This window comes from Bidens hawaiensis, unplaced genomic scaffold, assembly GCF_021521415.1.
Source record: "Bidens hawaiensis isolate Kalapana, Puna unplaced genomic scaffold, B.hawaiensis_p1.1 tig00022007_1, whole genome shotgun sequence".
NCBI lineage: Eukaryota > Viridiplantae > Streptophyta > Magnoliopsida > Asterales > Asteraceae > Bidens > Bidens hawaiensis.
In genome coordinates, this window is record NW_027493413.1 from 275908 (window position 1) to 296322 (window position 20415).

Consider the following 20415-nt stretch of genomic DNA (forward strand, 5'->3'; position numbering starts at 1 on the left):
CTTCCGCATATTAAAACATTAAGAAATTAAATCTGAATGGTTTTCCCAAATATGAGACAATAAAGTTTATTTAAAATATTTAGACGTTGTTTGTTGTAACTAATGATTGAGATCCTGGTTTGTCACGCGCCTCGCGGTAAAACCCTGCATGTGGGAATTGAGGGTGTGACAATCCCGAGGAAGAATCTGAGGAAGAACCCAAAAAAGAGTATCTCGATAATACCAATGAGATATCAACACCGATGGAGGAATCACTCACTTCCCAAATCCCAAGTTACGGCTCTGTTGATCCATATGTCCAATATCTTGAGAAACTCAAGAACCAAGCTTCATCAAGTTTTCCACCGTTTCAAGGCGTGATCCCAATGGAAGAAGAGCAAGCCATCGAAATTCGAGAACAAAACGAAGATGCAGAAGCTTTCTTCCACTATTCATTCGACGTGACAACATCCTCGTATCCAGAACCAAGGAATCATTATGACATGGTGACGATGGGTTACCGCGACCTACCTCCAAGATATGGATACCCCAATGAAGTCCCACAATCATATGAGGAACACTTGGACTGTGCCCTGCATGAGTCGGACGATTTGAGGAAGAAGATGGTCGTTGATGGGAAAAAGATAGGAGAAACGCTTCTTAGAAAATGCAACAAGTTAACCAAGGTGGTGAGGAAATTCATGAAAGATTGAAGATGGAGAAGGATGTGATATGAAAGTTATGTGTGTAATGTAATCATATGTGTTATGTGTATAATAAAGAACGTTGAAACGTTCTTATGTAAAGATAGGTTTATCAATATATATATATATATATATATATATATATATATATATATATATATATATATATATATTAATATGAAATAAGATATATGTTTAATAAAAGAAAATTTTTAAATTTCAGATATTAAAAGACATAAGTGAAAAAGAAAAAGATAATGTCTGAACAAAGTAATAACAATGAAAGTGTACGAAAAGAAGAAGAAATAAGAAAGGGAAAGGGGAAAGACCCCGTAAATAAACAAGATGAACCGATTCTCGAAAAATATATGAGTCAAATCCAAAGAATGATAAAAGATGCGATTAGAGAAGAATCTATGGCTAGGTCCCAATCGAAACACTCAAAACATTCTCATTCCGTTGATCTTTTTCATAAATCGTAAAATCTCGTCCGAAACCGTCTCGTGTCGAAGAGAGTGTTCACGAATCGAATGTTGATGGAGGAATTAGACAAGAATTAAAGAAACTCAATATCGGAGGATGTTCGTTTAAAGATTTCAAATATTATGGACCAAAGGAGTTCCATGGTGATAATGGAGCCATCACAACCGTGAGGTGGCTTGAAGAAATGAAAACGATTGTTATAACAAGCAAGTGTTCCGACAAGGAGAAGATTCAATATTCTGCTCTCATGTTCAAAGGAGAAGCGCTCGAGTGGTGGAATACGATGATTATGAGTAAAGGAAGAGAGGTGATGTACAATCTGACTTGGGAAGAGTTTAAGGCTATGTTAATGGCAAAGTTTTGTCCCATGCATGAAACTAACCAAATTCAAACTAAATTTCTCAATCATAAGGTCGTGGGGACGAATCTTCGAGAATACAACAGCAAGTTTCACGAGTATTGTCGTTTGGTTCCCCAACTGGTCAATCCTGGATCTAGTAAAGTTACACGATAAATTTGGGGACTGCCGCTGGAAATCCACGATATGGTGAGATCTCATTTACCTCAAACTGCCGACTCCGCGATGGAGTTAGCTGGTTACCTGATGAGCGGAATGGTCCGCAACAAGGAAGAAGACAAGAAGATTACAACGACAACCGCTCAAGGGAGAACAGGAGGAAGCGCCAACTACAAAGGCAAGGGCGCAAATCATAGCCGATCTGGGTTCAACGCAAACGCTCCATGTTGTAAGACTTGTCGAAAAAGCCATCAAGGGCAATGCAGACATGCTTCAACAACCGTCTGTGAATCTTGTCAAAGACCGGGCCATGCTGCTGCTGATTGTTGGAAGAAAAAGATGACATGCTACAACTGTAAAGAGATGGGGCATCTAAGCTTCGAGTACCCAAAGAACAAACCCGCGACTGGTGGTGCGGGTGGAAGTGGCCAGAACAAGAAAGGAAATGCAAGAGTCTTTGTACTTGACATGAAAAAGGCCGCTGACATGCCGGAAACCATTACCGGTACGTTTCTAGTCAACGACACCTATGCTAGAGTTTTGTTTGATTCGGGTGCCAATTTAAGTTTTATAGATTATAGCTTTTGTAGTCTATTAAACAAACCTCTAACAAAGTTAAATAAAACTCTAAGCGTCTAGACTGCTAGTGGCGAAATCATTAAGATCTCCGAAGCCCTTGAAAACGGAAAAATTCATTTAGCTGGTTATATTCTACCTATCCAACTCTTACCAATGGAACCTGCTGGTTTTGATATTGTACTTGGTATGGATTGGTTATCCAACAACCATGCTCGTATCATCTGCAATAGCAAAACCGTTGAACTTCAAGCCCCCGATAAACGAACTATTCGAATTGAAGGGGACAAAGACGCTGGCCAAGTTAGCATAATTTCCATGATTAGGGCTAACAAATGTTTAAATCAAGGATGCTTATCATTCTTGGCCTACGTCACTGAAGAATCAAAGCCAAAGGAGATAAAGGACGTACCTGTAGTCTTCGACTTTTCTGATGTCTTTCCGGATGAACTTCCCGGAATCCCTCCCGATCGTGAAGTAGAGTTTGGGATCGATCTTATTCCCGGTACTGCTCCGATCGCAAAGGCACCATATCGTCTCGCTCCAACTGAAATGAAAGAATTAAAGAAACAACTAGACAAGCTTCTTGAGAAATGCTTCATTCGACCGAGTTCATCACCATGGGGAGCGCCGATTCTTTTCGTCAAGAAAAAGGATGGATATCTGCGTATGTGTATCGATTATTGTGCTTTAAACAATGTCACAATCAAAAATTGTTATCCACTCCCTCGAATCGATGATCTTTTTTACCAACTTCAAGGTGCTAGTTTCTTTTCCAAAATCAATCTTCGTTCCGGCTATCACCAACTCAAAGTCCAATCCGAGGATATCCCGAAAACCACTTTTTGAACAAGGTATGGACATTATGAGTTCACGGTCATGCCGTTTGGACTTACTAATGCTCCAGCTGCATTCATGGACATGATAAATCAAATCTGCAAGCCTTACTTGGATAAATTTGTTATCGTATTCATTGACGACATACTTATTTATTCTAAGTCCAAAGCTGATCATGAAGTCCATCTCCGAACCTTACTTGATATACTTAGAACCGAGAAGTTGTACGCCAAGTTCTCAAAATGCGAGTTCTGGTTGCACGAAGTGCAATTTCTTGGGCATGTCATAAATGTAAATGGTATTCAATTCGATCTCGCTAAAATAGAAGCCATATCGAAGTGGGATATTCCTAAGTCACCAACCGAGATCCGAAATTTCTTGGGTTTGGCCGGCTATTATAGAAGGTTCATTGAAAACTTTTCTCGTATAGCCGTTCCCTAGACTTCTTTGACTCGCAAAAACATCAAGTATGAATGGGGAACAAAGCAACAAGAGGCGTTCGATATACTTAAACAAAAGTTTACCCAAGAACTTATACTGGCCTTGCCAGAATGTAACGAAGATTTCGTTGTCTTTATTGACGCATCTCATTCCGGCTTGGGATGTGTGCTAATGCAACAAAAGAAGGTAATCGCATACGCCTCTCGTTAACTCAAGGTACACGAAAAGAATTATACGACTCACGATCTAGAATTAGGCGCCATAATTTTTGCACTTAAGATATGGAGGCACTATCCCTAGGGAGTAAGATTTACCGTGTACGCTGATCATAAAAGCTTAAAACACATCTCCGATCAAAAAGAGCTTCATATGCGCCAGCGACGCTGGATGGAAACTCTCAAAGACTTTGACTGCGAGATTGTTTATCATGAAGGCAAAGCCAACATTGTGGCTGATGCCTTAAGTTGTAAAGAGCACGAAAAGCCAAAAAGAGTCCGAGCGTTAAGGTTAGAACTTCAAGTCGATCTCTTCGAACAAATCAAATCTGACCAAACTCAAGCGATCAATGAAAATCAAATCTCCGACGAAAAGCATGACGGCACCATTGAGTTGCTAGTCAAGGGTGACGATGGTATCCTTAGACTCAGTAATAGGATTTGGGTACCAATCGTTGGAGGCTTGCGTGAGAAAATCATGAATGAAGCTCATAAGTCCAAGTACATGATGCACCCCGGTAGTGACAAAATGTACCAAAATCTTAGACCAAACTACTGGTGGAATGGGATGAAGAAGGACATCGCTTCGCATATTGCGAAATGTTTAACTTGTTTGAAAGTCAAGGCTGAACACCAAAAGCCTTCGGGATTGCTTCAGCAACCCGAACTTCCCGTATGAAAGTGGGAGTTAATAACCATGGATTTCATTACCAAACTCCTTAAAACGACTCGACAACACAATGCTATTTGGGTTATTGTGGATCTGTTGGTGCATAATGTCAGTAGTTCAGTATCTTGTGTTTTGTATGTGTCTGTAATCGTTTTAGATTGTTTGTTTGGTTTTGAATATTGTTTTGTATAAGTTTGCCTGAGATGTAGGCGAACTTGGAGAATAAGCGAAGTTATGACAACTTCTCCTAGTATGTTAGGCGAAGTTGTCGAGGTCTATTTCGGCTTATCGTGATACAGTTTTTCCGAACGTATGTTAGTGATTATTGATATCACGTGTTGAAGTGTTGCAATACAATCTAGTTTATTAGTATTGTGCCGTGAGTTTGTCTTATCGGTTCAACGTATTATCTATCTTACGCTCGTATCGTATTACGTGGGGGATTCCGCACCCTCGTGTTACGAGATATTCCTGTGTGATCCGGCTGGGAACCTACAATTGGTATCAGAGCGTTTGCTCGTGATTGTGTGGTTCGGGATTATCACACGGGTGTTAAGATCGTTCCGTTCTACTATTCGCGGAACGAGTTTACGTTGAAATACTTAGTTTTTGTGTCTTGCCCATCTTCCACCATCAAATATACCCCAAAGCACCTCCGCATTACTCGCAATACATCCAATTAAAACCTGCAAACCTTGTGTTCATCAAGCGAAGTTGCCGTCAACTTACGTAGGGTTTAAGCGAACTTATAAGGTTTAAGCGAAGTTAATAAGAGGCGAAGTTAGGAAGCAGCGAGGTTGAGTGTTAAGCGAAGTTAAGCTTCAAGCGAAGTTGTAATAACTTCGCTATTTGATCACTGTTCACAAAAAGTACTTTCTTTTTATTTCGAGTCGTATTTCTTTCAACTATGACTTCAATAAACATTACAGAACTGGTAAAGATGGAGGTTGAAGCCGGTTCAGCAACTAAAGCTCCAAAAATGCTTAAGGGTACCAATTTCGTTGCATGGAAAGATCGGTTTGAACAGTATGTGAAGTATCAAGATGCTAAGATGTGGGTTTGCATTCAAGACGGATACATTCCACCAACATCCTTGTTTGAAGGTCGTGAACAGATTAAGAAGTACAGTAAGATGGAAGAGGAGGAAAAGAAAATGTATGAGGCAGAGAGTAAAGCTCATGCAGCTATAACAATGGCTCTTCCACAAGAGATTCTTCATACCTTCAAGAAATACAAAACTGCTAGAGAGCTATGGGAAGCACTAGAAAATAGATATGAAGGTAATGTGGGGATACGTGCTTCCAAGACAAAGCTGCTAAAAACCCAATTCTCGGTATTCAAGTATTTGAAAAATGAATCACTTGACGATATCATCACAAGATATTATCACTTGATGACCGAACTAAGTAATTACTCCATTGAATACAAGGAAGAAGAGATAGTAGAGAAACTTCTTGATGCTCTTCCACCGAAATGGGAAATGTACACTATTCTGATAAGAGAAGATAAAGACTTTGCCAAGATCGATTTGGAAACAGTGGTAAATAAGTTACGAAATTTTGAGCTTAACATGGTTCGGAAGGAGACACCAACTGATCAGGTTCAGGATCCAGGAATGTATGGTGCGAAAGTCACTCCAAGCTCAAGTTCAAAATCAGAATCCTCTGCCTACTACTCAACTCGAGATGGTCATGTGATTCTCAATATGGATGGTGACGTATGTTTCGTAGCTGGAGGTAGTAATCCTTCAAAACCTCAAGCCACAACTGGAAATTTCTCGTCAAATGTTCCAAGCTACAACTACTCACAGATGCCCATGAGTGTTAAATCAGCTGAACAGCAGTTTGCTCTCTATGCATCCTTCATTGCATCCTATGAGAACTACATCAAAGGTAAAATAGTCGACCCTGCAACGTTGGATGAAGACTATGATCAGATCGATGCTGATGATTTGAAAGATATGGACCTGCAGTGGCAGATGGCTATGATAGTAAGAAGGGTAAAGAGATTCATGAAGAAAACGGGTAGAAAGTTCGTTGGAGAAAGACCAGGGTTTGATAAATCAAAGGTTCGATGTTACAACTGTCAACAAAATGGTCACTTTGCTAAGGAATGTACAAATGAGAGAGTCGAACGAAGTCAAAACAGGCCTGCACAACAGAATGGGGGTGGTAGTGAAAATAGGGCTATGGTATCTAGACAGAATGGTGGATACAACTGGAATATACAAGTTGAGGAAGTGTTCGAACAGGTTAATTTGGTAAACATCGAAACTGGAGGAAGTGAGAGGGAGACGGGAGAAAATCAAGCATATATGGCAGAAGTGAACGATCAGCTCTCTGAGGTAAGTTCTGAACTTCATTGTGAACAATGTGAAAATCTGTCTGAACAATTGAAAACAATAACTGATCAGTTTGTTAGTTTGGACACACAATTTAAAACCTTAAAAGAAGATCATCACTATACTAAAACTAGAGAAAACAGTTACTCGGTAAAAATAAAAGCTAGTGAAAAGGATATCAGAAGTCTTAAAGCCAGTCTAGCTGAAAAAATACAAGTAATTGATCTTAGTTATGAAGTGTTAGAAGAAAAAACCAAACTAATTGCTGAAAAAGATAAAAAGATAGTTGATTACAAGGTAAAAGTGGTGGAACTAAACAGAAAAATTGAACAATTTAGAAATTCTTCAGCAATGCTAGATCACATCATAAGTGTTCAACGTTCCCCGATTAACAAAGGAGGAATTGGATTTTCTGAAGTTCCACCACCGTATAACAATAACTATACTTATGATCCTAGTAATCAGCAATCTGCGAATGTTGAGATTAGTCAGACAGTTCCAATCAAAATTTCTACTAAAGAAACTGAAGTTAATAAAAGCGAAACGAGTAAGTCAAGTTCTAATGTTGCGATTTCTGTCCCTAGCTCTGTCTCATCAAATTCGGACAAGTCAACCGAATTGGGTTAGATAAAAGAAGAGGTAGTGTTACTAAAACGTGGGGAGGAATATAAGCCCGATGAAAAGAATTCTTCCCTAAATCCGTTCGTCCCACCATATGTTAAACAAACGGGTAGTAATGCAACCTTGACATCTGCAACAACTGTTGAGACGAAAGTTCAAAACAGAAGTTGTTTCAGATGCAATAAAGTAGGACACCTTATTGCTGATTGTCCTCTAAAACAGAGAAAATTTAGAGGTATGAGGCCTCCGAAAACTGAGAATAAAACGAATACTAATTATGATACTTGTAAGAATGTGAACACACCAAATTTCAGTCATTGGACTAATCCAAGATTTCAAAGAAATCAGTCTCATTTTTTCCCAGTCAACTACTAAACCAACAATTATAATTCAGTTAATTCACTAAGGTTTGGATGGCCTCATAGCCAGTCCTCTAGAAGGTTTCCTTTCAGAACTTACAGAAACCATCCTCAAACTGACTTTGGGCAACCAAAGTACTGGATGCCGGTCAACAGATTTAATCGACCCAAGACCAGTAGGTCTTGGGTCCCCAGATTTTAATCTATTTCTTTAATTGTGCAGGAACAGTCAAACAGGGCTGTAAACAATATGTGGATCGTTGACAGTGGCTGTTCCCGGCACATGACTGGTAACAAGAAATTGTTACGTGACTGGAAATCTATTCAAAGAGGAAGGGTTAGTTTCGCCGGTGAGAGTGGAGGTAGAATCAGTGGTATTGGAACTGTGACGAATGGAAGAATGAAGTTAGAGAAGGTGAATTTTGTGTAAGAGTTGAAGCATAACTTGTTGAGTGTATCTCAGATTTATGACAAAGAATACACGGTGCATTTTACTAAAAATGAGGCAATCGTTCTTTATCCTGGTTTCATGATACCAGAGGCCTAGGTGGTGATGAAAGCTCCACGAGAAAAGAACACGTATGTAATGGATATGAGGTCAACTAAGATGACAACAGAAGAGTCATGTCTTCTGTCAAAGGCAACTAAGTCTGAGTCAGATTTATGGCATCGAAGAATGGGACATATACATCTTCGCAAAATGAATTACATTGTCAAGAATGGGCTGGTACTTGGAGTTCCCTTGAAGAATTTTAACTTTGAAGATCAATGCTTGTTGTGTAAGAAAGGAAAGCAACACAAAAAGCCTCATCACTCCAAGAAGGTTAACTCAATTGTCAGTACCCTAGACCTACTACACATGGATCTCTTTGGTCCTGTGAATGTAAAGAGTCTAGGTGGAACGTCATACTGCTTGGTTGTAACCGATGATTACTCTCGATACTCTTGGGTATACTTTTTGAAGGCACAAGATGAGACTGTTCAGTTGGTAATTAACTTGATTACCAAGGTTGAAAATATTGTTGGGAGAAAGGTTAAGTACATCAGGAGTGATAATGGTACAGAGTTCAAGAACTATCAGATGCAGATGTTCTGCTTACAGAAAGGGATAGAACATCAGTACAGCGCCCCGTATACTCCGCAACAAAATGGAGTAGCTGAGAGGAAGAATAGAACGCTAATCGAAGGAGTCAGAACCATGCTGGAAGATGCTAAACTTCCTGTGGTGTTCTGGGCTGAGGCTGTTGCCACAGCCTGTTATATCCTTAATCGTGTTTTAACTGTTAAAAGATTAAATAAAACTTGCTATGAGCTTATGCATGGTAGAAAGCCAAACTTGAATGGTCTCAAACCTTTCGGGTCCCCATGTTCGATATTAAAGACAAACTCTAAATTTGGTGAGAAAGCCGACGAAGGTATTTTAGTCGGATATGTTGTTGGGACTCCCAAGAGAAGAGTCTTTAATTTATCGAACAACAAGGTTGAGGTGGTCTGTAATACTGACATTACGAGTTACAAATCACCAAGGCCTAGCATGGGACCTGCTGAAGCTTTCGACTATGATAAACTATTCAAATCTTTTAATGTGCCTTACTTGGATTTTGCAGAAGTTGATGAGAAAATTGCTTCACATATTCTGTATGACGAGGAGGAAAATATTGTGCAATGTCCGCAATACGATGAATTCAAACAACCTCGTCAAGTGCCGTTGATACTCCTGCTGCCTCCACTGAAGAAGAATTCTACAATCCATTTCACTCTCAACATCAATCACACACTGATGAACTCTCTTCAAATTCAGAAAACAATCTGGAAGTCGGTCCGGTTCAGACTACTGGAATTCACAAAAATCATCCTTTGGAGAACGTGATAGGTAATCTGTCTGACGGTGTTCAAACAAGAAGAAGTTTGGATGAACACACATGTGTTTACGCAAGCATTAAAGACACGGGTATCATAAATGAATACTTGTACACCTGCTTCATCAGCCATATTGAATCGAAGAATTAGCAAATGGCTCTAAAGGATAGCTCATGGGTTGAAGCCATGCAAGAAGAATTAGCACAGTTTGAGAAGATGGAAGTATGGAAATTAGTTGAAAAACCACAGAACGTAAATGCAATCGGTACAAAGTGGGTTTTTAAATGTAAGAGAGATGAGAAAGGGATAATCATATGGAACAAGGCAAGACTGGTAGTAAAAGGGTTTAATCAACAAGAAGGAATCGACTACAACGAAGTGTTTGCTCCTGTGGCAAGATTGGAGGCAATTCGACTATTTTTGGCATTTGCTGCACACAAAGAGATGAAAGTGTTCCAGCTAGATGTGAAAAGTGCCTTTCTTAATGGTAAAGTCGATGAGGTGGTGTATGTTGAACAACCTCCGGGTTTCCCTGACCCAGATTTTCCTGATCATGTGTACAAACTGAGTAAAGCTTTATATGGGCTACATCAGGCCCCTCGTGCCTGGTACGCAACCTTGTCCGATTACTTGCTTGAGAATGGGTTCGAAAGAGGAAAGATCGATAGCACGTTGTTTATCAAGAGAAAAGGGGGAGATTTTCTACTCGTTCAAGTCTATGTGGACGACATCATTTTTGCTGCATCAAAAGTCACCATGTGTCAGGAATTTGAAGCGGTCATGAAGAAGAGGTTTGAAATGAGCGCCATGGGCGAATTAACTTTCTTTTTGGGATTGCAGGTAGATCAGAAGAAAGATGGGATGTTTATTCATCAAACGAAATATGTCCATGATGTGCTCAAACGCTTCAAGATGGACGATAGCACCCCATTTGACACTCCAGTTTGCGTCAACCACAAACTGGGTGCTGATTCTGACAGTGATGAAGACGTTGATCCCACCCAATATCGAGCAATCATAGGTTCTTTAATGTATCTAACTGCATCTAGACCTGACATTATGTTTGAAGTTTGTCTTTGTGCTCGTTTTCAGGCAAGCCCGAAGGAATCTTACATAAAGGGAGTGAAGAGAATCTTGCGGTATCTCAAAGGCAAGCCTAAGTTGGGATTGTGGTATACGAAAGGGGGAGAACTAGATTTGGTAGCCTACACAGATTCTGACTATGGAGGTTGCAATCAGAACAGGAAGTCAACAACGGGTGGGTGTCAGTTTCTCGGAGGAAGATTGGTGTCTTGGCAGTGCAAAAAGCAGACCTCAGTAGCCATTTCAACCTGCGAAGCAGAGTACATGGCAGCATCAAACTGCTGCTCCCAGGTTCTATGGATACAACAGCAATTGCGCGATTATGGTCTGAATTTCACTCAAACTCCTATTTGCATTGATAACACTGCTGCAATATTAGTAACTAACAATCCCGTCAAACACAGCAAAACTAAACATATTGACATTCGTCATCATTTTATACGGGATTGTGCTGAGAAGAAATTAATTGTGCTTGAAAATGTTGATTCTTTGGATAATTTTGCCGACCTTTTTACTAAAGCGTTTGACCGATCCCGTTTTCAAAATCTTGTTGAGCTTAATGGGATGATCCATCCTGAGTAACCTGGTTTATTAAAAAAAAACATCACTATCGCTTAAAATTATGTCGGTTGCTTAAGTTTGAAGGACATATCTTCGGATATGTTTGGTCCTTACTTCTACTTGTAGATTTTAAGGATAACCATTAACCAGATGACTGAAAGTGACCGGGGTGGTTTATGATAGGCTTTTATTCTTTCGCTGAAAAATAGTCGTTCATACTTAGTTAGAAGGACACATACTCGTATGTGGTCGGTCCAGCTGATCCATTGGATCTTCAGGATAGCCATTTACCTGAAGACTTTGACTTGATCGGGGCGATAGAATTTAAAATTTTTTTTTTGGGAGATGATATAATTTTTCAAGTCTATAACTTCGTAAGAAGTTTCAATACAATGTTTAAAAGAAAATTGATCCAACCTTGGAAAGTGATAGAAAACTGTTTTTGTGTGCTTAACTGGTGAAGTTATTAGGCCTAAAGGACTCAAGAACAGTCATTGTATGTTATGGTAGCTTTCTATGGTACGTAAAAGTAGAAGTGATACAAACTAAATCTTCTCGATTTAATGTGGAGAATCATTCTGAGTTGTGCATGTCTCCATGTACATCTTTCCGAATGATAGGCAGAAAAGTGATTACCCAGTCATACACGAGCCCGTGAGTGTTCTGATTCTCGAGAAGATAGTGTCAACTACCTGCAGTGATCCAGATTCGGGACTTGCAGTTGTCTACAATTTGAAGCTGTATTAACGTCTTTATTAATAAAAAAAACATGTATATTGTTAAGCCTTTTGAAGCTTATGTTGTTTCAAATATCAAGAAAGAGGCAAGAGAGAATATTTCAAGCATAAAAAAAAGGAACGGGAAGAAGACTCTAAAGATCGATGTGTGCGTACTGTTTAATCAGACACAACGGGTCGAAGTCAACTCGGGGTGACATGGGGAAAGCAAAATATGCTTTGAGAATAGATAGGAGGCATCACAATCTCTCATGTGATGTCCATCTAAAGTTTGAGCTTAATTGAACCTAATCCGTATCACAGACGCGATGAAAACCATACTAAGTTTTATAGCTGCTTACAACCTGTTTCTTTAAGTCATAATACCGCTGAACATGGATCTATGTGACAACCACTTAATTAGTATGATTCCTTTTCGGATCTTTTCCAAAACATGCAGGTTCTCGTCAAGACTGAAATTTGATCCCGTTTATTTTATTACTAAAATTTTCATTGCCTATTCTGTCTTATGGTTTAAAACAAGGTTACTTGGTTCTTTGATCGTAAAGTTTAAATTTTTAACGGAGGATTTTAAAAGCGTGTTGCATTTTGATTAATTTTATAAGGTTCTGTTTGTAAATTGACTATAGGCAAAGTTAATTGGTAATCTAATAGGCGAAGTTAACCACCAGGTTGACTATAGGTGAAGTTAATATTGGGCGAACTTAACAGATGAGCGAACTTAACACAACTTCGCCTATGTGGTTGCTTCTAACTATAAGAGGGGTTCGGTGGTCAAACGAGTCAAAGTATCTTCAAACTTTAACCCTCGATACCTTGAATCGAAACCTCATTATTATCTGTTTTTTGTCCGTGATAAAGGTGTGTAGGATCGGTTTAACCTGTAATTCATATTAATGGTGATAATCAGAAGCCTTGGTGATCCGATTTGTGACATAGTTTGTGCAACCCTTTAAACACTCGATAAACTATCTGTTTTTACTGTGTTTGTAACCCATTTGGTCTTCTAGATCTCAATTGAACAATATTTTCATGTTTTCATTCTCAAATACTACCAAACAAAACCATGATCGGATCTCCGTAATACGACGATTCAGATGGAGGTGAAGTTAGGGTTTAGGCGAAGTTGTACTCAACTTCGCCATATGTTTAACTTCGCCTCCTCAAGAATATTTTGTTTAAGTTTTCTGGTTTGTTCTCAGGCGAAGTTAGGGATTAGGGTGAAGTTGTCCTCAACTTCGTCATATTTCTAACTTCGCCTGCACATGAAATTTTTACCTAAGTGTTCTGATCAGTTTACTCAGGCGAAGTTGGGTTCTGCGAAGTTAAACATAAAAGATTTCATAACTTCGCTCATGGTAATAGGCGAAGTTATGATCTGCTATGTCAATGTTCTAACTTAGACCGTTTTTTGTGCAGATATGGCTACTGTGGCAGGGGCTGGTGGTGACGAAGGTGGTGACAACAACCGACAATTCTTTCCGGGTCACAACATGTATATCACTTTGGATCCGGATGCTAGTGGTATAGACGACTATCGTGAGATCATTTCATTCCTCGTTAGCTCACGTATTTTTCACGCCATCACGACTACTCTCCCCATTTCACTACCAAATATCGAAGACTTTTGGCGAACGGTAGAATATGACTGTAGAGTTGATCCTCCGGTTATGCGCGCTACAGTGAACAATCAGGTGGTACAGTTCTTGGCAGATCAAATAAGGGCCGCTTTACAGTTCGGGTTGAAACTACAAATGATCCAAAAGATTTTCCGGCTCCATTCAGAGATGGTGCGTTTCTGCGTATGGGTTATTCGGGTCCGTTAGGTGACACTCAACGGAGAAAGGGATTTTTATTAGATTAGTGGCGGTTTCTGATGCACGTGATGATAGTGTGCATGTCGGGTCGTAAAGCTGGTACAGACGGTATGGGGGCAACAATGCAATCTGCAATAACTGCCCTGACTTACAACAAGCCCTACAGCTTTAGTCAGATGGTGTTTTATGAAATTGATCGTCAGAGACGCGCGGTCGCCAGGGAAAGATTTTTGATGTACCCGAGATTCCTACAGATGATTCTGAATCACGTAGCCCCTACGCTGCCTCAACGAAGTCCTATCCGTTATGTTGAAAGTGTAAGTAAGAGAATTTTTGCGCAATGTAGGTCATCAAGTGCTTGTAGCAAACCAGAACTTCGTCCGCGACACACTGCTTTGTTTGGTTATTTGGTGAATCCTGCTTATATTGTTCCTCCAGGAGATGAATTTCGTGACCCGGCACCGCAACAGGCTAATGTTCCTCAATCACCTCTTGTGGTTCAACCACCACTTGTGGTACAGCAAGCACTGCCTGCTGATCCTGTTGCAGCTCCGGTAGAACAGGTCGATCTTGAAGTCGCCTTTGGAGGGCAAGGGGTTCTTTGACATGGAACAAATTGATCCAGCTGCTGAGGTTCGAGCCCCAGTAGCTGAGGCATCTGGTGTGAATATTTCTATGGTCACTACGTCTGTGGCGGATTTTGAGAGAACCGACTCTGACTCATCCACTGACGATATTGCTGAAGCACAACTGATTCTGGTCAGACAAGAAAGAATACATGGCAAGAGAAAGAAAGACTCGGATGACAGTGAATCTGACTATGAGGAGGAGTTAGACAAGTTGGTACGAAGATCGAAGAAGGTCAGAGCTGGTGAAAGTTCAGGAGTTGGTGAAAGCTCAAGGGTGGTTCGTTTCTCTCCACCCTCGTTATCTGGTATGACTATGGTTCCTGCTTCTATGACTGTGACAGTACCGATTACCTCAAGTGTTCCCGTGGTGACCACATCGTCATCCTTTGGTGTTCCTCCGACCACGTTTCAATTTACAGCACCGGAGATAGTCTCCTTGCCACCTCCTACTGTCACTCCATCGGAAGTTGTTGCAAGATTTGTTGAGTCAACGTTGGTTGCTACTGCGGGGATGCCTGTTTCAATACCACCCGCAGTTACTTTTCAGACTACTTCTGATATTCCAGCTAGCTTGGGCATTCCTCCACCGTATGCTCAAGACATTTCTCACATAAGGTTTGATTTTGATGCTACTTTATCAGATTCCGAGAGGATAGCAGCTCTTGAACGGTTGGTTGTTGAACAGTCAAGAATTAATCTCATCCAAACTCATGCCATCCAGAGACTTGTGGCAGAGAACCAGTTACAGTCGTCCCTCCTTGTTGAACACGGTAAATTATTTGATGCCCTTAAAGAGTTCTTAGCATCTCAGGGGGAGACGAGCTGCAAGGGCGACGAGTTGAGAACCAAGAAGAGACAAGATAGAGACGATGATCCCAATGCATCGAAAGGTGCAGGTGGTGAGTTGCCAAGAACTGAACAAACTCTTGGGACTTCCACATCTCAGGGGGAGTCAACTGGTACATCAGGTGGATCAGGTGGTGAGAATGTCGTTGTTGTTGATGATGAGGAAATGTTGGGCGATGATGATGATTTAACAGATGATGTGTTAACTGTTGATGAGATTGAAAAGATAGGAGAACAGATTCTGATTGATAGTGAGATAGAAGAAGGTGAGATTGTGGATGATAGTGTAGAACATGATATTCCAGATGTTGACAAGGTGAATGTGAGTCTAGATATGGATGTGTTAGATGAGTCTGAGTGGGAAGAACAGCCGAGATGGAAAGAAGGCTATGCTCAGTGGTTTGTTAAGACAAAGAAGCCAGCGGTTCCAACAATGTTCAAAAAGAGTTACAATATCAAGGGGTATGCTGAGTCGAAGAAAGGTATTATTTGCTGGCTGTATGATGAGCAGTTAAAGTTATTTGTGATTAAACGCTTTGATGGGATTCAGTATTTTAAGAGGACTTTGAGATCGCTCAATACCTTGCCTGAGTGTGAGGTGAAGGATTTGGCTAAATTGAGATTGATTAATAGGAGTGATGACAATATGGCTAGAATAATTGGGAAGATCGTGTGGAAAGAAAGCGTGAAAGAGAAGAAGTTTGAGTTGTTAAAACCTCAGAAAGGGAAGTTAGTTGAAGATAAGGAAAGGAGAATGCGAGCTGATGGCAAACCTTGGATGGTGATGAAATATAAGCCGATTCGGTGTTTGAAAGAAGTGCCGATGAAGATAATGCCCAAGGATGTTTTAAAGAGTCTCAAGTGGTGGTACGTTGATAGTCAAACAGCTGAAGCTTTTATGGAAGATGAGGACGAACAGGAGATTCTAAGAGTGTATGATCCCATGCACTTGGTAAATTTGTCTCAAGCTGATTTGTAGGTACTAAACGATAAGAAGATATTCTACATTCCTGCGTGGAAAGATGAAGCCAAGAAGTACCAGAGGGTGGTCTCTGTCTGTGTAAGACATGGCGTTCATGCTTGAAGACGGGTGGCACGAGATTTTTGGGATTACTAGACACGAGAATGAAGATAGAGATATGAAGCTACTGCCAAGGGAGAGTCTGTTGGTGCATAATGTCAGTAGTTCAGTATCTTGTGTTTTGTATATGTCTGTAATCGTTTTAGATTGTTTGTTTGGTTTTGAATATTGTTTTGTATAAGTTCGCCTAATATGTAGGCGAACTTGGAGAATAAGCGAAGTTATGACAAATTCGCCTAGTATGTTAGGCGAAGTTATCGAGGTCTATTTAAACCTCCACTTCGGCTTATCGTGATACAGTTTTTCCGAACGTATGTTAGTGATTATTGATATCACGTGTTGAAGTGTTGCAATACAATCGAGTTTATTAGTATTGTTCCGTGAGTTTAATTTATCGATTCAACGTATTATCTATCTTACGCTCGTATCGTATTACGTGGGGATTCCGCACCCTCGTGTTACGAGATATTCTTGTGTGATCCGGCTGGGAACCTACAGGATTGATTGACAAAATCCGCACACCTTATACCCATCAATGAGTCATACTCTATGGATAGACTAGCGCGTATTTATGTGAGCAACATCGTTGCCTTGCATGGAGTACCGTTGTCTATAATTTCTGATCGAGATAGTCGTTTCACGTCTTATTTTTGGAAAAGCTTCCAACAAGACTTAGGTACAAAGCTCAACCTTAGCACCGCCTATCATCCACAAACTGATGGGCAAAGCGAAAGGACAATTCAAACGTTGGAAGACATGCCTCGCGCTTGTGTGATCGATTTAGGCGGAAGTTGGGATGACCACTTACCCCTAATGGAATTCTCGTATAACAATAGCTATCATACAAGAATCCAAGCCGCACCATTCAAGGCGTTATATGCTCGTAAATGTAGAACGCCCGTGTGCTGGTCTGAAACTGGAGACAATCAATTATCTGGACCCGAGATAGTCCAAGAAACCACCGACAATATTCTCCAAATCCGAGAACGCCTTAAGACGGCACGTGATCGCCAAAAGAGTTACGCCGATGTCCGTCGTAAACCGTTGGAATTCAATGTTGGTGACAAAGTTCTTTTGAAAGTCTCGCCCTGGAGAGGCGTTGTTCGCTTCGGTAAGAAAGGAAAACTAAGTCCTCGATTCGTTGGATCCTTCGAGGTACTTGAATGAATTGATACTGTTGCATACCGATTACGACTACTCGAGGAAATGCAAGGGATACACGATGTATTCCATGTTTCGAATCTGCGTAAATGTTTAACCGATGAATCTTTAGCTATACCAATAAAAGACGTCGAAATAAATGAAAACTTAAAATTCGTGGAACGTCCAATTCAAATAGAAGATTCAAAAACAAAGAAATTAAAAAGAAAAACATTGAAAATCGTGAAAGTTAAATGGGACTCACGAAGAAGGCCCGAATATACATGGGAACTCGAATCGGAAATGAAAAAGAAATACCCCCATTTGTTCTTGTAAAGCAATCTCGAGGACGAGATTTATTTCAAGGTGGGGAGAATGTAACATCACGTAAATTTCAAGCCAAAAATGTTAAACTTCCAAAGTTTAGGGATCAAATATGCCAAATTCCAAACTCCAAGGTTTAAAATGAAAATTATGTTTTCTTGTCCTATCGCGATACGCGATGGGACAAAAGGACAAGCCATCGCGTATCGCGAAGGGCTTGGTCAAAAGCTTCTGGAAGAAGTCAATAGCGATTCGCTATCACCTTTGAACCAACGTCATCGCGTATCGCGATAACGTGGCCTGACTGTTTGTGACACGTGTGCCACGTGGCAACCGGTGGCACTATGTGTTGCCACGTGTTACCACGTGGCAGTCGGACCGCTACGTGTCGCCACGCGGCACAACGCCTGCCACGTGTAGCCACGTGGCAGGTCTACGTGGTGACTGTCCAAGCCTACGTCGCGATACGCGACGGGCTGGCCAAGGAGGCCATCGCGTATCGCGATGGGCTCCAAAATTTGCCTATAAATAGAAGGCCACATGTTCTTGTTTCTCACACCTCAAATCACACATACAAACTTCTCTCTAACATCTCTCTAGAAGTCTACTATCATATTAACGATCCACCTCGAAAAGCGTGCCCGATTTCTAGTTTTCCGTGCCAACGTTTCCTCGTAGTTCCTGCCACCCTCCACCCACATATCAACCAAGAAGGCGTTTTTTAATTTCCAATATCATGGCGATGAGTCTCGAAAGGCGTGTCAAAGAGTGTTGAAGTTTGGTGTTTATCATTTGGCGTACTAAAAGGATGGTGACGAGAAGGGAAGTTTTGATCAAGAAGGCAAATGAGACCAAGCGGCGTTGGAGTGCTGCCGGAATCATTAGGGTTTCCATAAGCCTATAAAGGTATGCGTAACGCTGGTGAATACAATAATAAAATATTATAAAGGCTTAAACCTTAAGTCGAGGTTATACTCGATACCTCGATAAAAGAAAAGAAACATAACATAACAAAGAAAAGAATAAAAGATAAGATAATAAATATCGAAAAATATATATATGTGTGTAAGTATATATATACTCTTTTTTATGAAAATATTGTTTAAGTAATAATTAACTATTCTTAAATGATAAAAGAAAAGAATACGTTTCTTAGAGAAGAAGAAACGTCGGGTTTTATAAATAAACTAAAGGTTTATAAATTACTTTCAAACTAAAGGTTTTTAAGTAAAAGAAATTTTGAACTAAAGGTTCATCGAGGTAAAGTTTATAAAATAAAACTAAAGGTCTTAAGCCGGATTGTATATCCGACTAACAATTGGTTATACTCGTACTATAGGTGCGAGATAGCAATGGGAAAGACCCTCGGACGGTGATTGAAGCCGATCCAAATCAAAAGGTGAATACACCCCAACTTTTACAAACTTATTTTCAAATGAGTCAACGTGTTATATGAAAAACTTTACATGAGACTAAGTGTCTCTAAAACGTTTATAAACAAGGGTATATATACTAGCCTCAGGCTATCGTGTACGTTTGTCTGTATCCTTTCATATGTGGTGGGCACACCACACCTGGTCACAATTACGCTCGCCTGCGGGGAGTATGACCTTGTGTACTCATATAGGCACTCAACTAGTCGAACGATGCGGTGTTTCGCTGGGGTAACCGAGTATAGAGACTTGAGTTTATAAATTGTGTTGTTTTAACTTGATTATTCCTAAGCCACGTTGGGCCGAGGCCTACGTAGTCTCGAGGGGTAATTAATTAAAGAAAATATTTTTAGCGTCAGCATATTCACCAGCGTTCGTTGCTAATGCTGACGTATTTTCTTACATTTTGCATGTGAACAAGGATAGCGCTTGGAGTGTCGAAGTGCTATAGATATCCGATAGCTCGGATCTTTTGTTTTAAACTTAAATATGATTAATGGTGGTTTTTGTAAAACATAAACAAGTAATTCTTTAACACTAAACGGGAAACTTTTATATCCCGTCTTTTGTATGTAAATATTTACAACTTAAATCCGCATGTTTATAAGTCTTCCGCTAATTAAACATAACTCTGATTTATTTACAAATGTGGTACCAACATATGTGTCATACGCCTAGGCCATAGTTCGGGGTGTGTGACAGGTTCTAACCAAAGTACTAGTGCTGTGGGGAAAAATAAAATGCCAGCACCACTAAGTATCTGACAGTTTCTTTGTTTATTACAACTTTCCATGTGAATTTTCATTTTCCATAACCTTATAAATTGATTTGTAGGCCAGTTCTGTGGGAAACATCTTTACCTCAGGTGAGGCTGTGCAACAAGAATCCGCTCCTCAGGTAAGCATTTGACAGTTTGATTGATTTTTTTTAATAATTAACTTTCCATGTGAGTGTGGTGATTTTGCATAAGTTAATTGTAGGCCAAGTCTGTGGATAAAATAGTTGTCCAAACGGTACCCGCTCCCCAGATCGCGACATCAGTAAGTATTTGACAAATTCGGTACTTTTTATAATTCGTTTCCAATGTGAGTGTGTTCATTTTCTATTACCGAATTGCAGTCCAAGTCCGTGGACAAAAATGTTGACCAAATAGTAGTCGAT

General features: G+C 40.2%; 1 pseudogene across 1 annotated transcript in view; it reads left to right on the forward strand.

Annotated features, from left to right (window-relative positions):
• The first annotated feature begins 242 nt into the window (after nt 1-242).
• Nucleotides 243-20415, forward strand: part of LOC143564487 (uncharacterized) — a 30394-nt pseudogene continuing 10221 nt past the window's right edge. Inside the window, exon 1 of the transcript XR_013140879.1 lies at nt 243-665. The product of XR_013140879.1 is annotated as an uncharacterized LOC143564487 (transcript). The remainder of the gene's footprint in view (nt 666-20415) is intronic.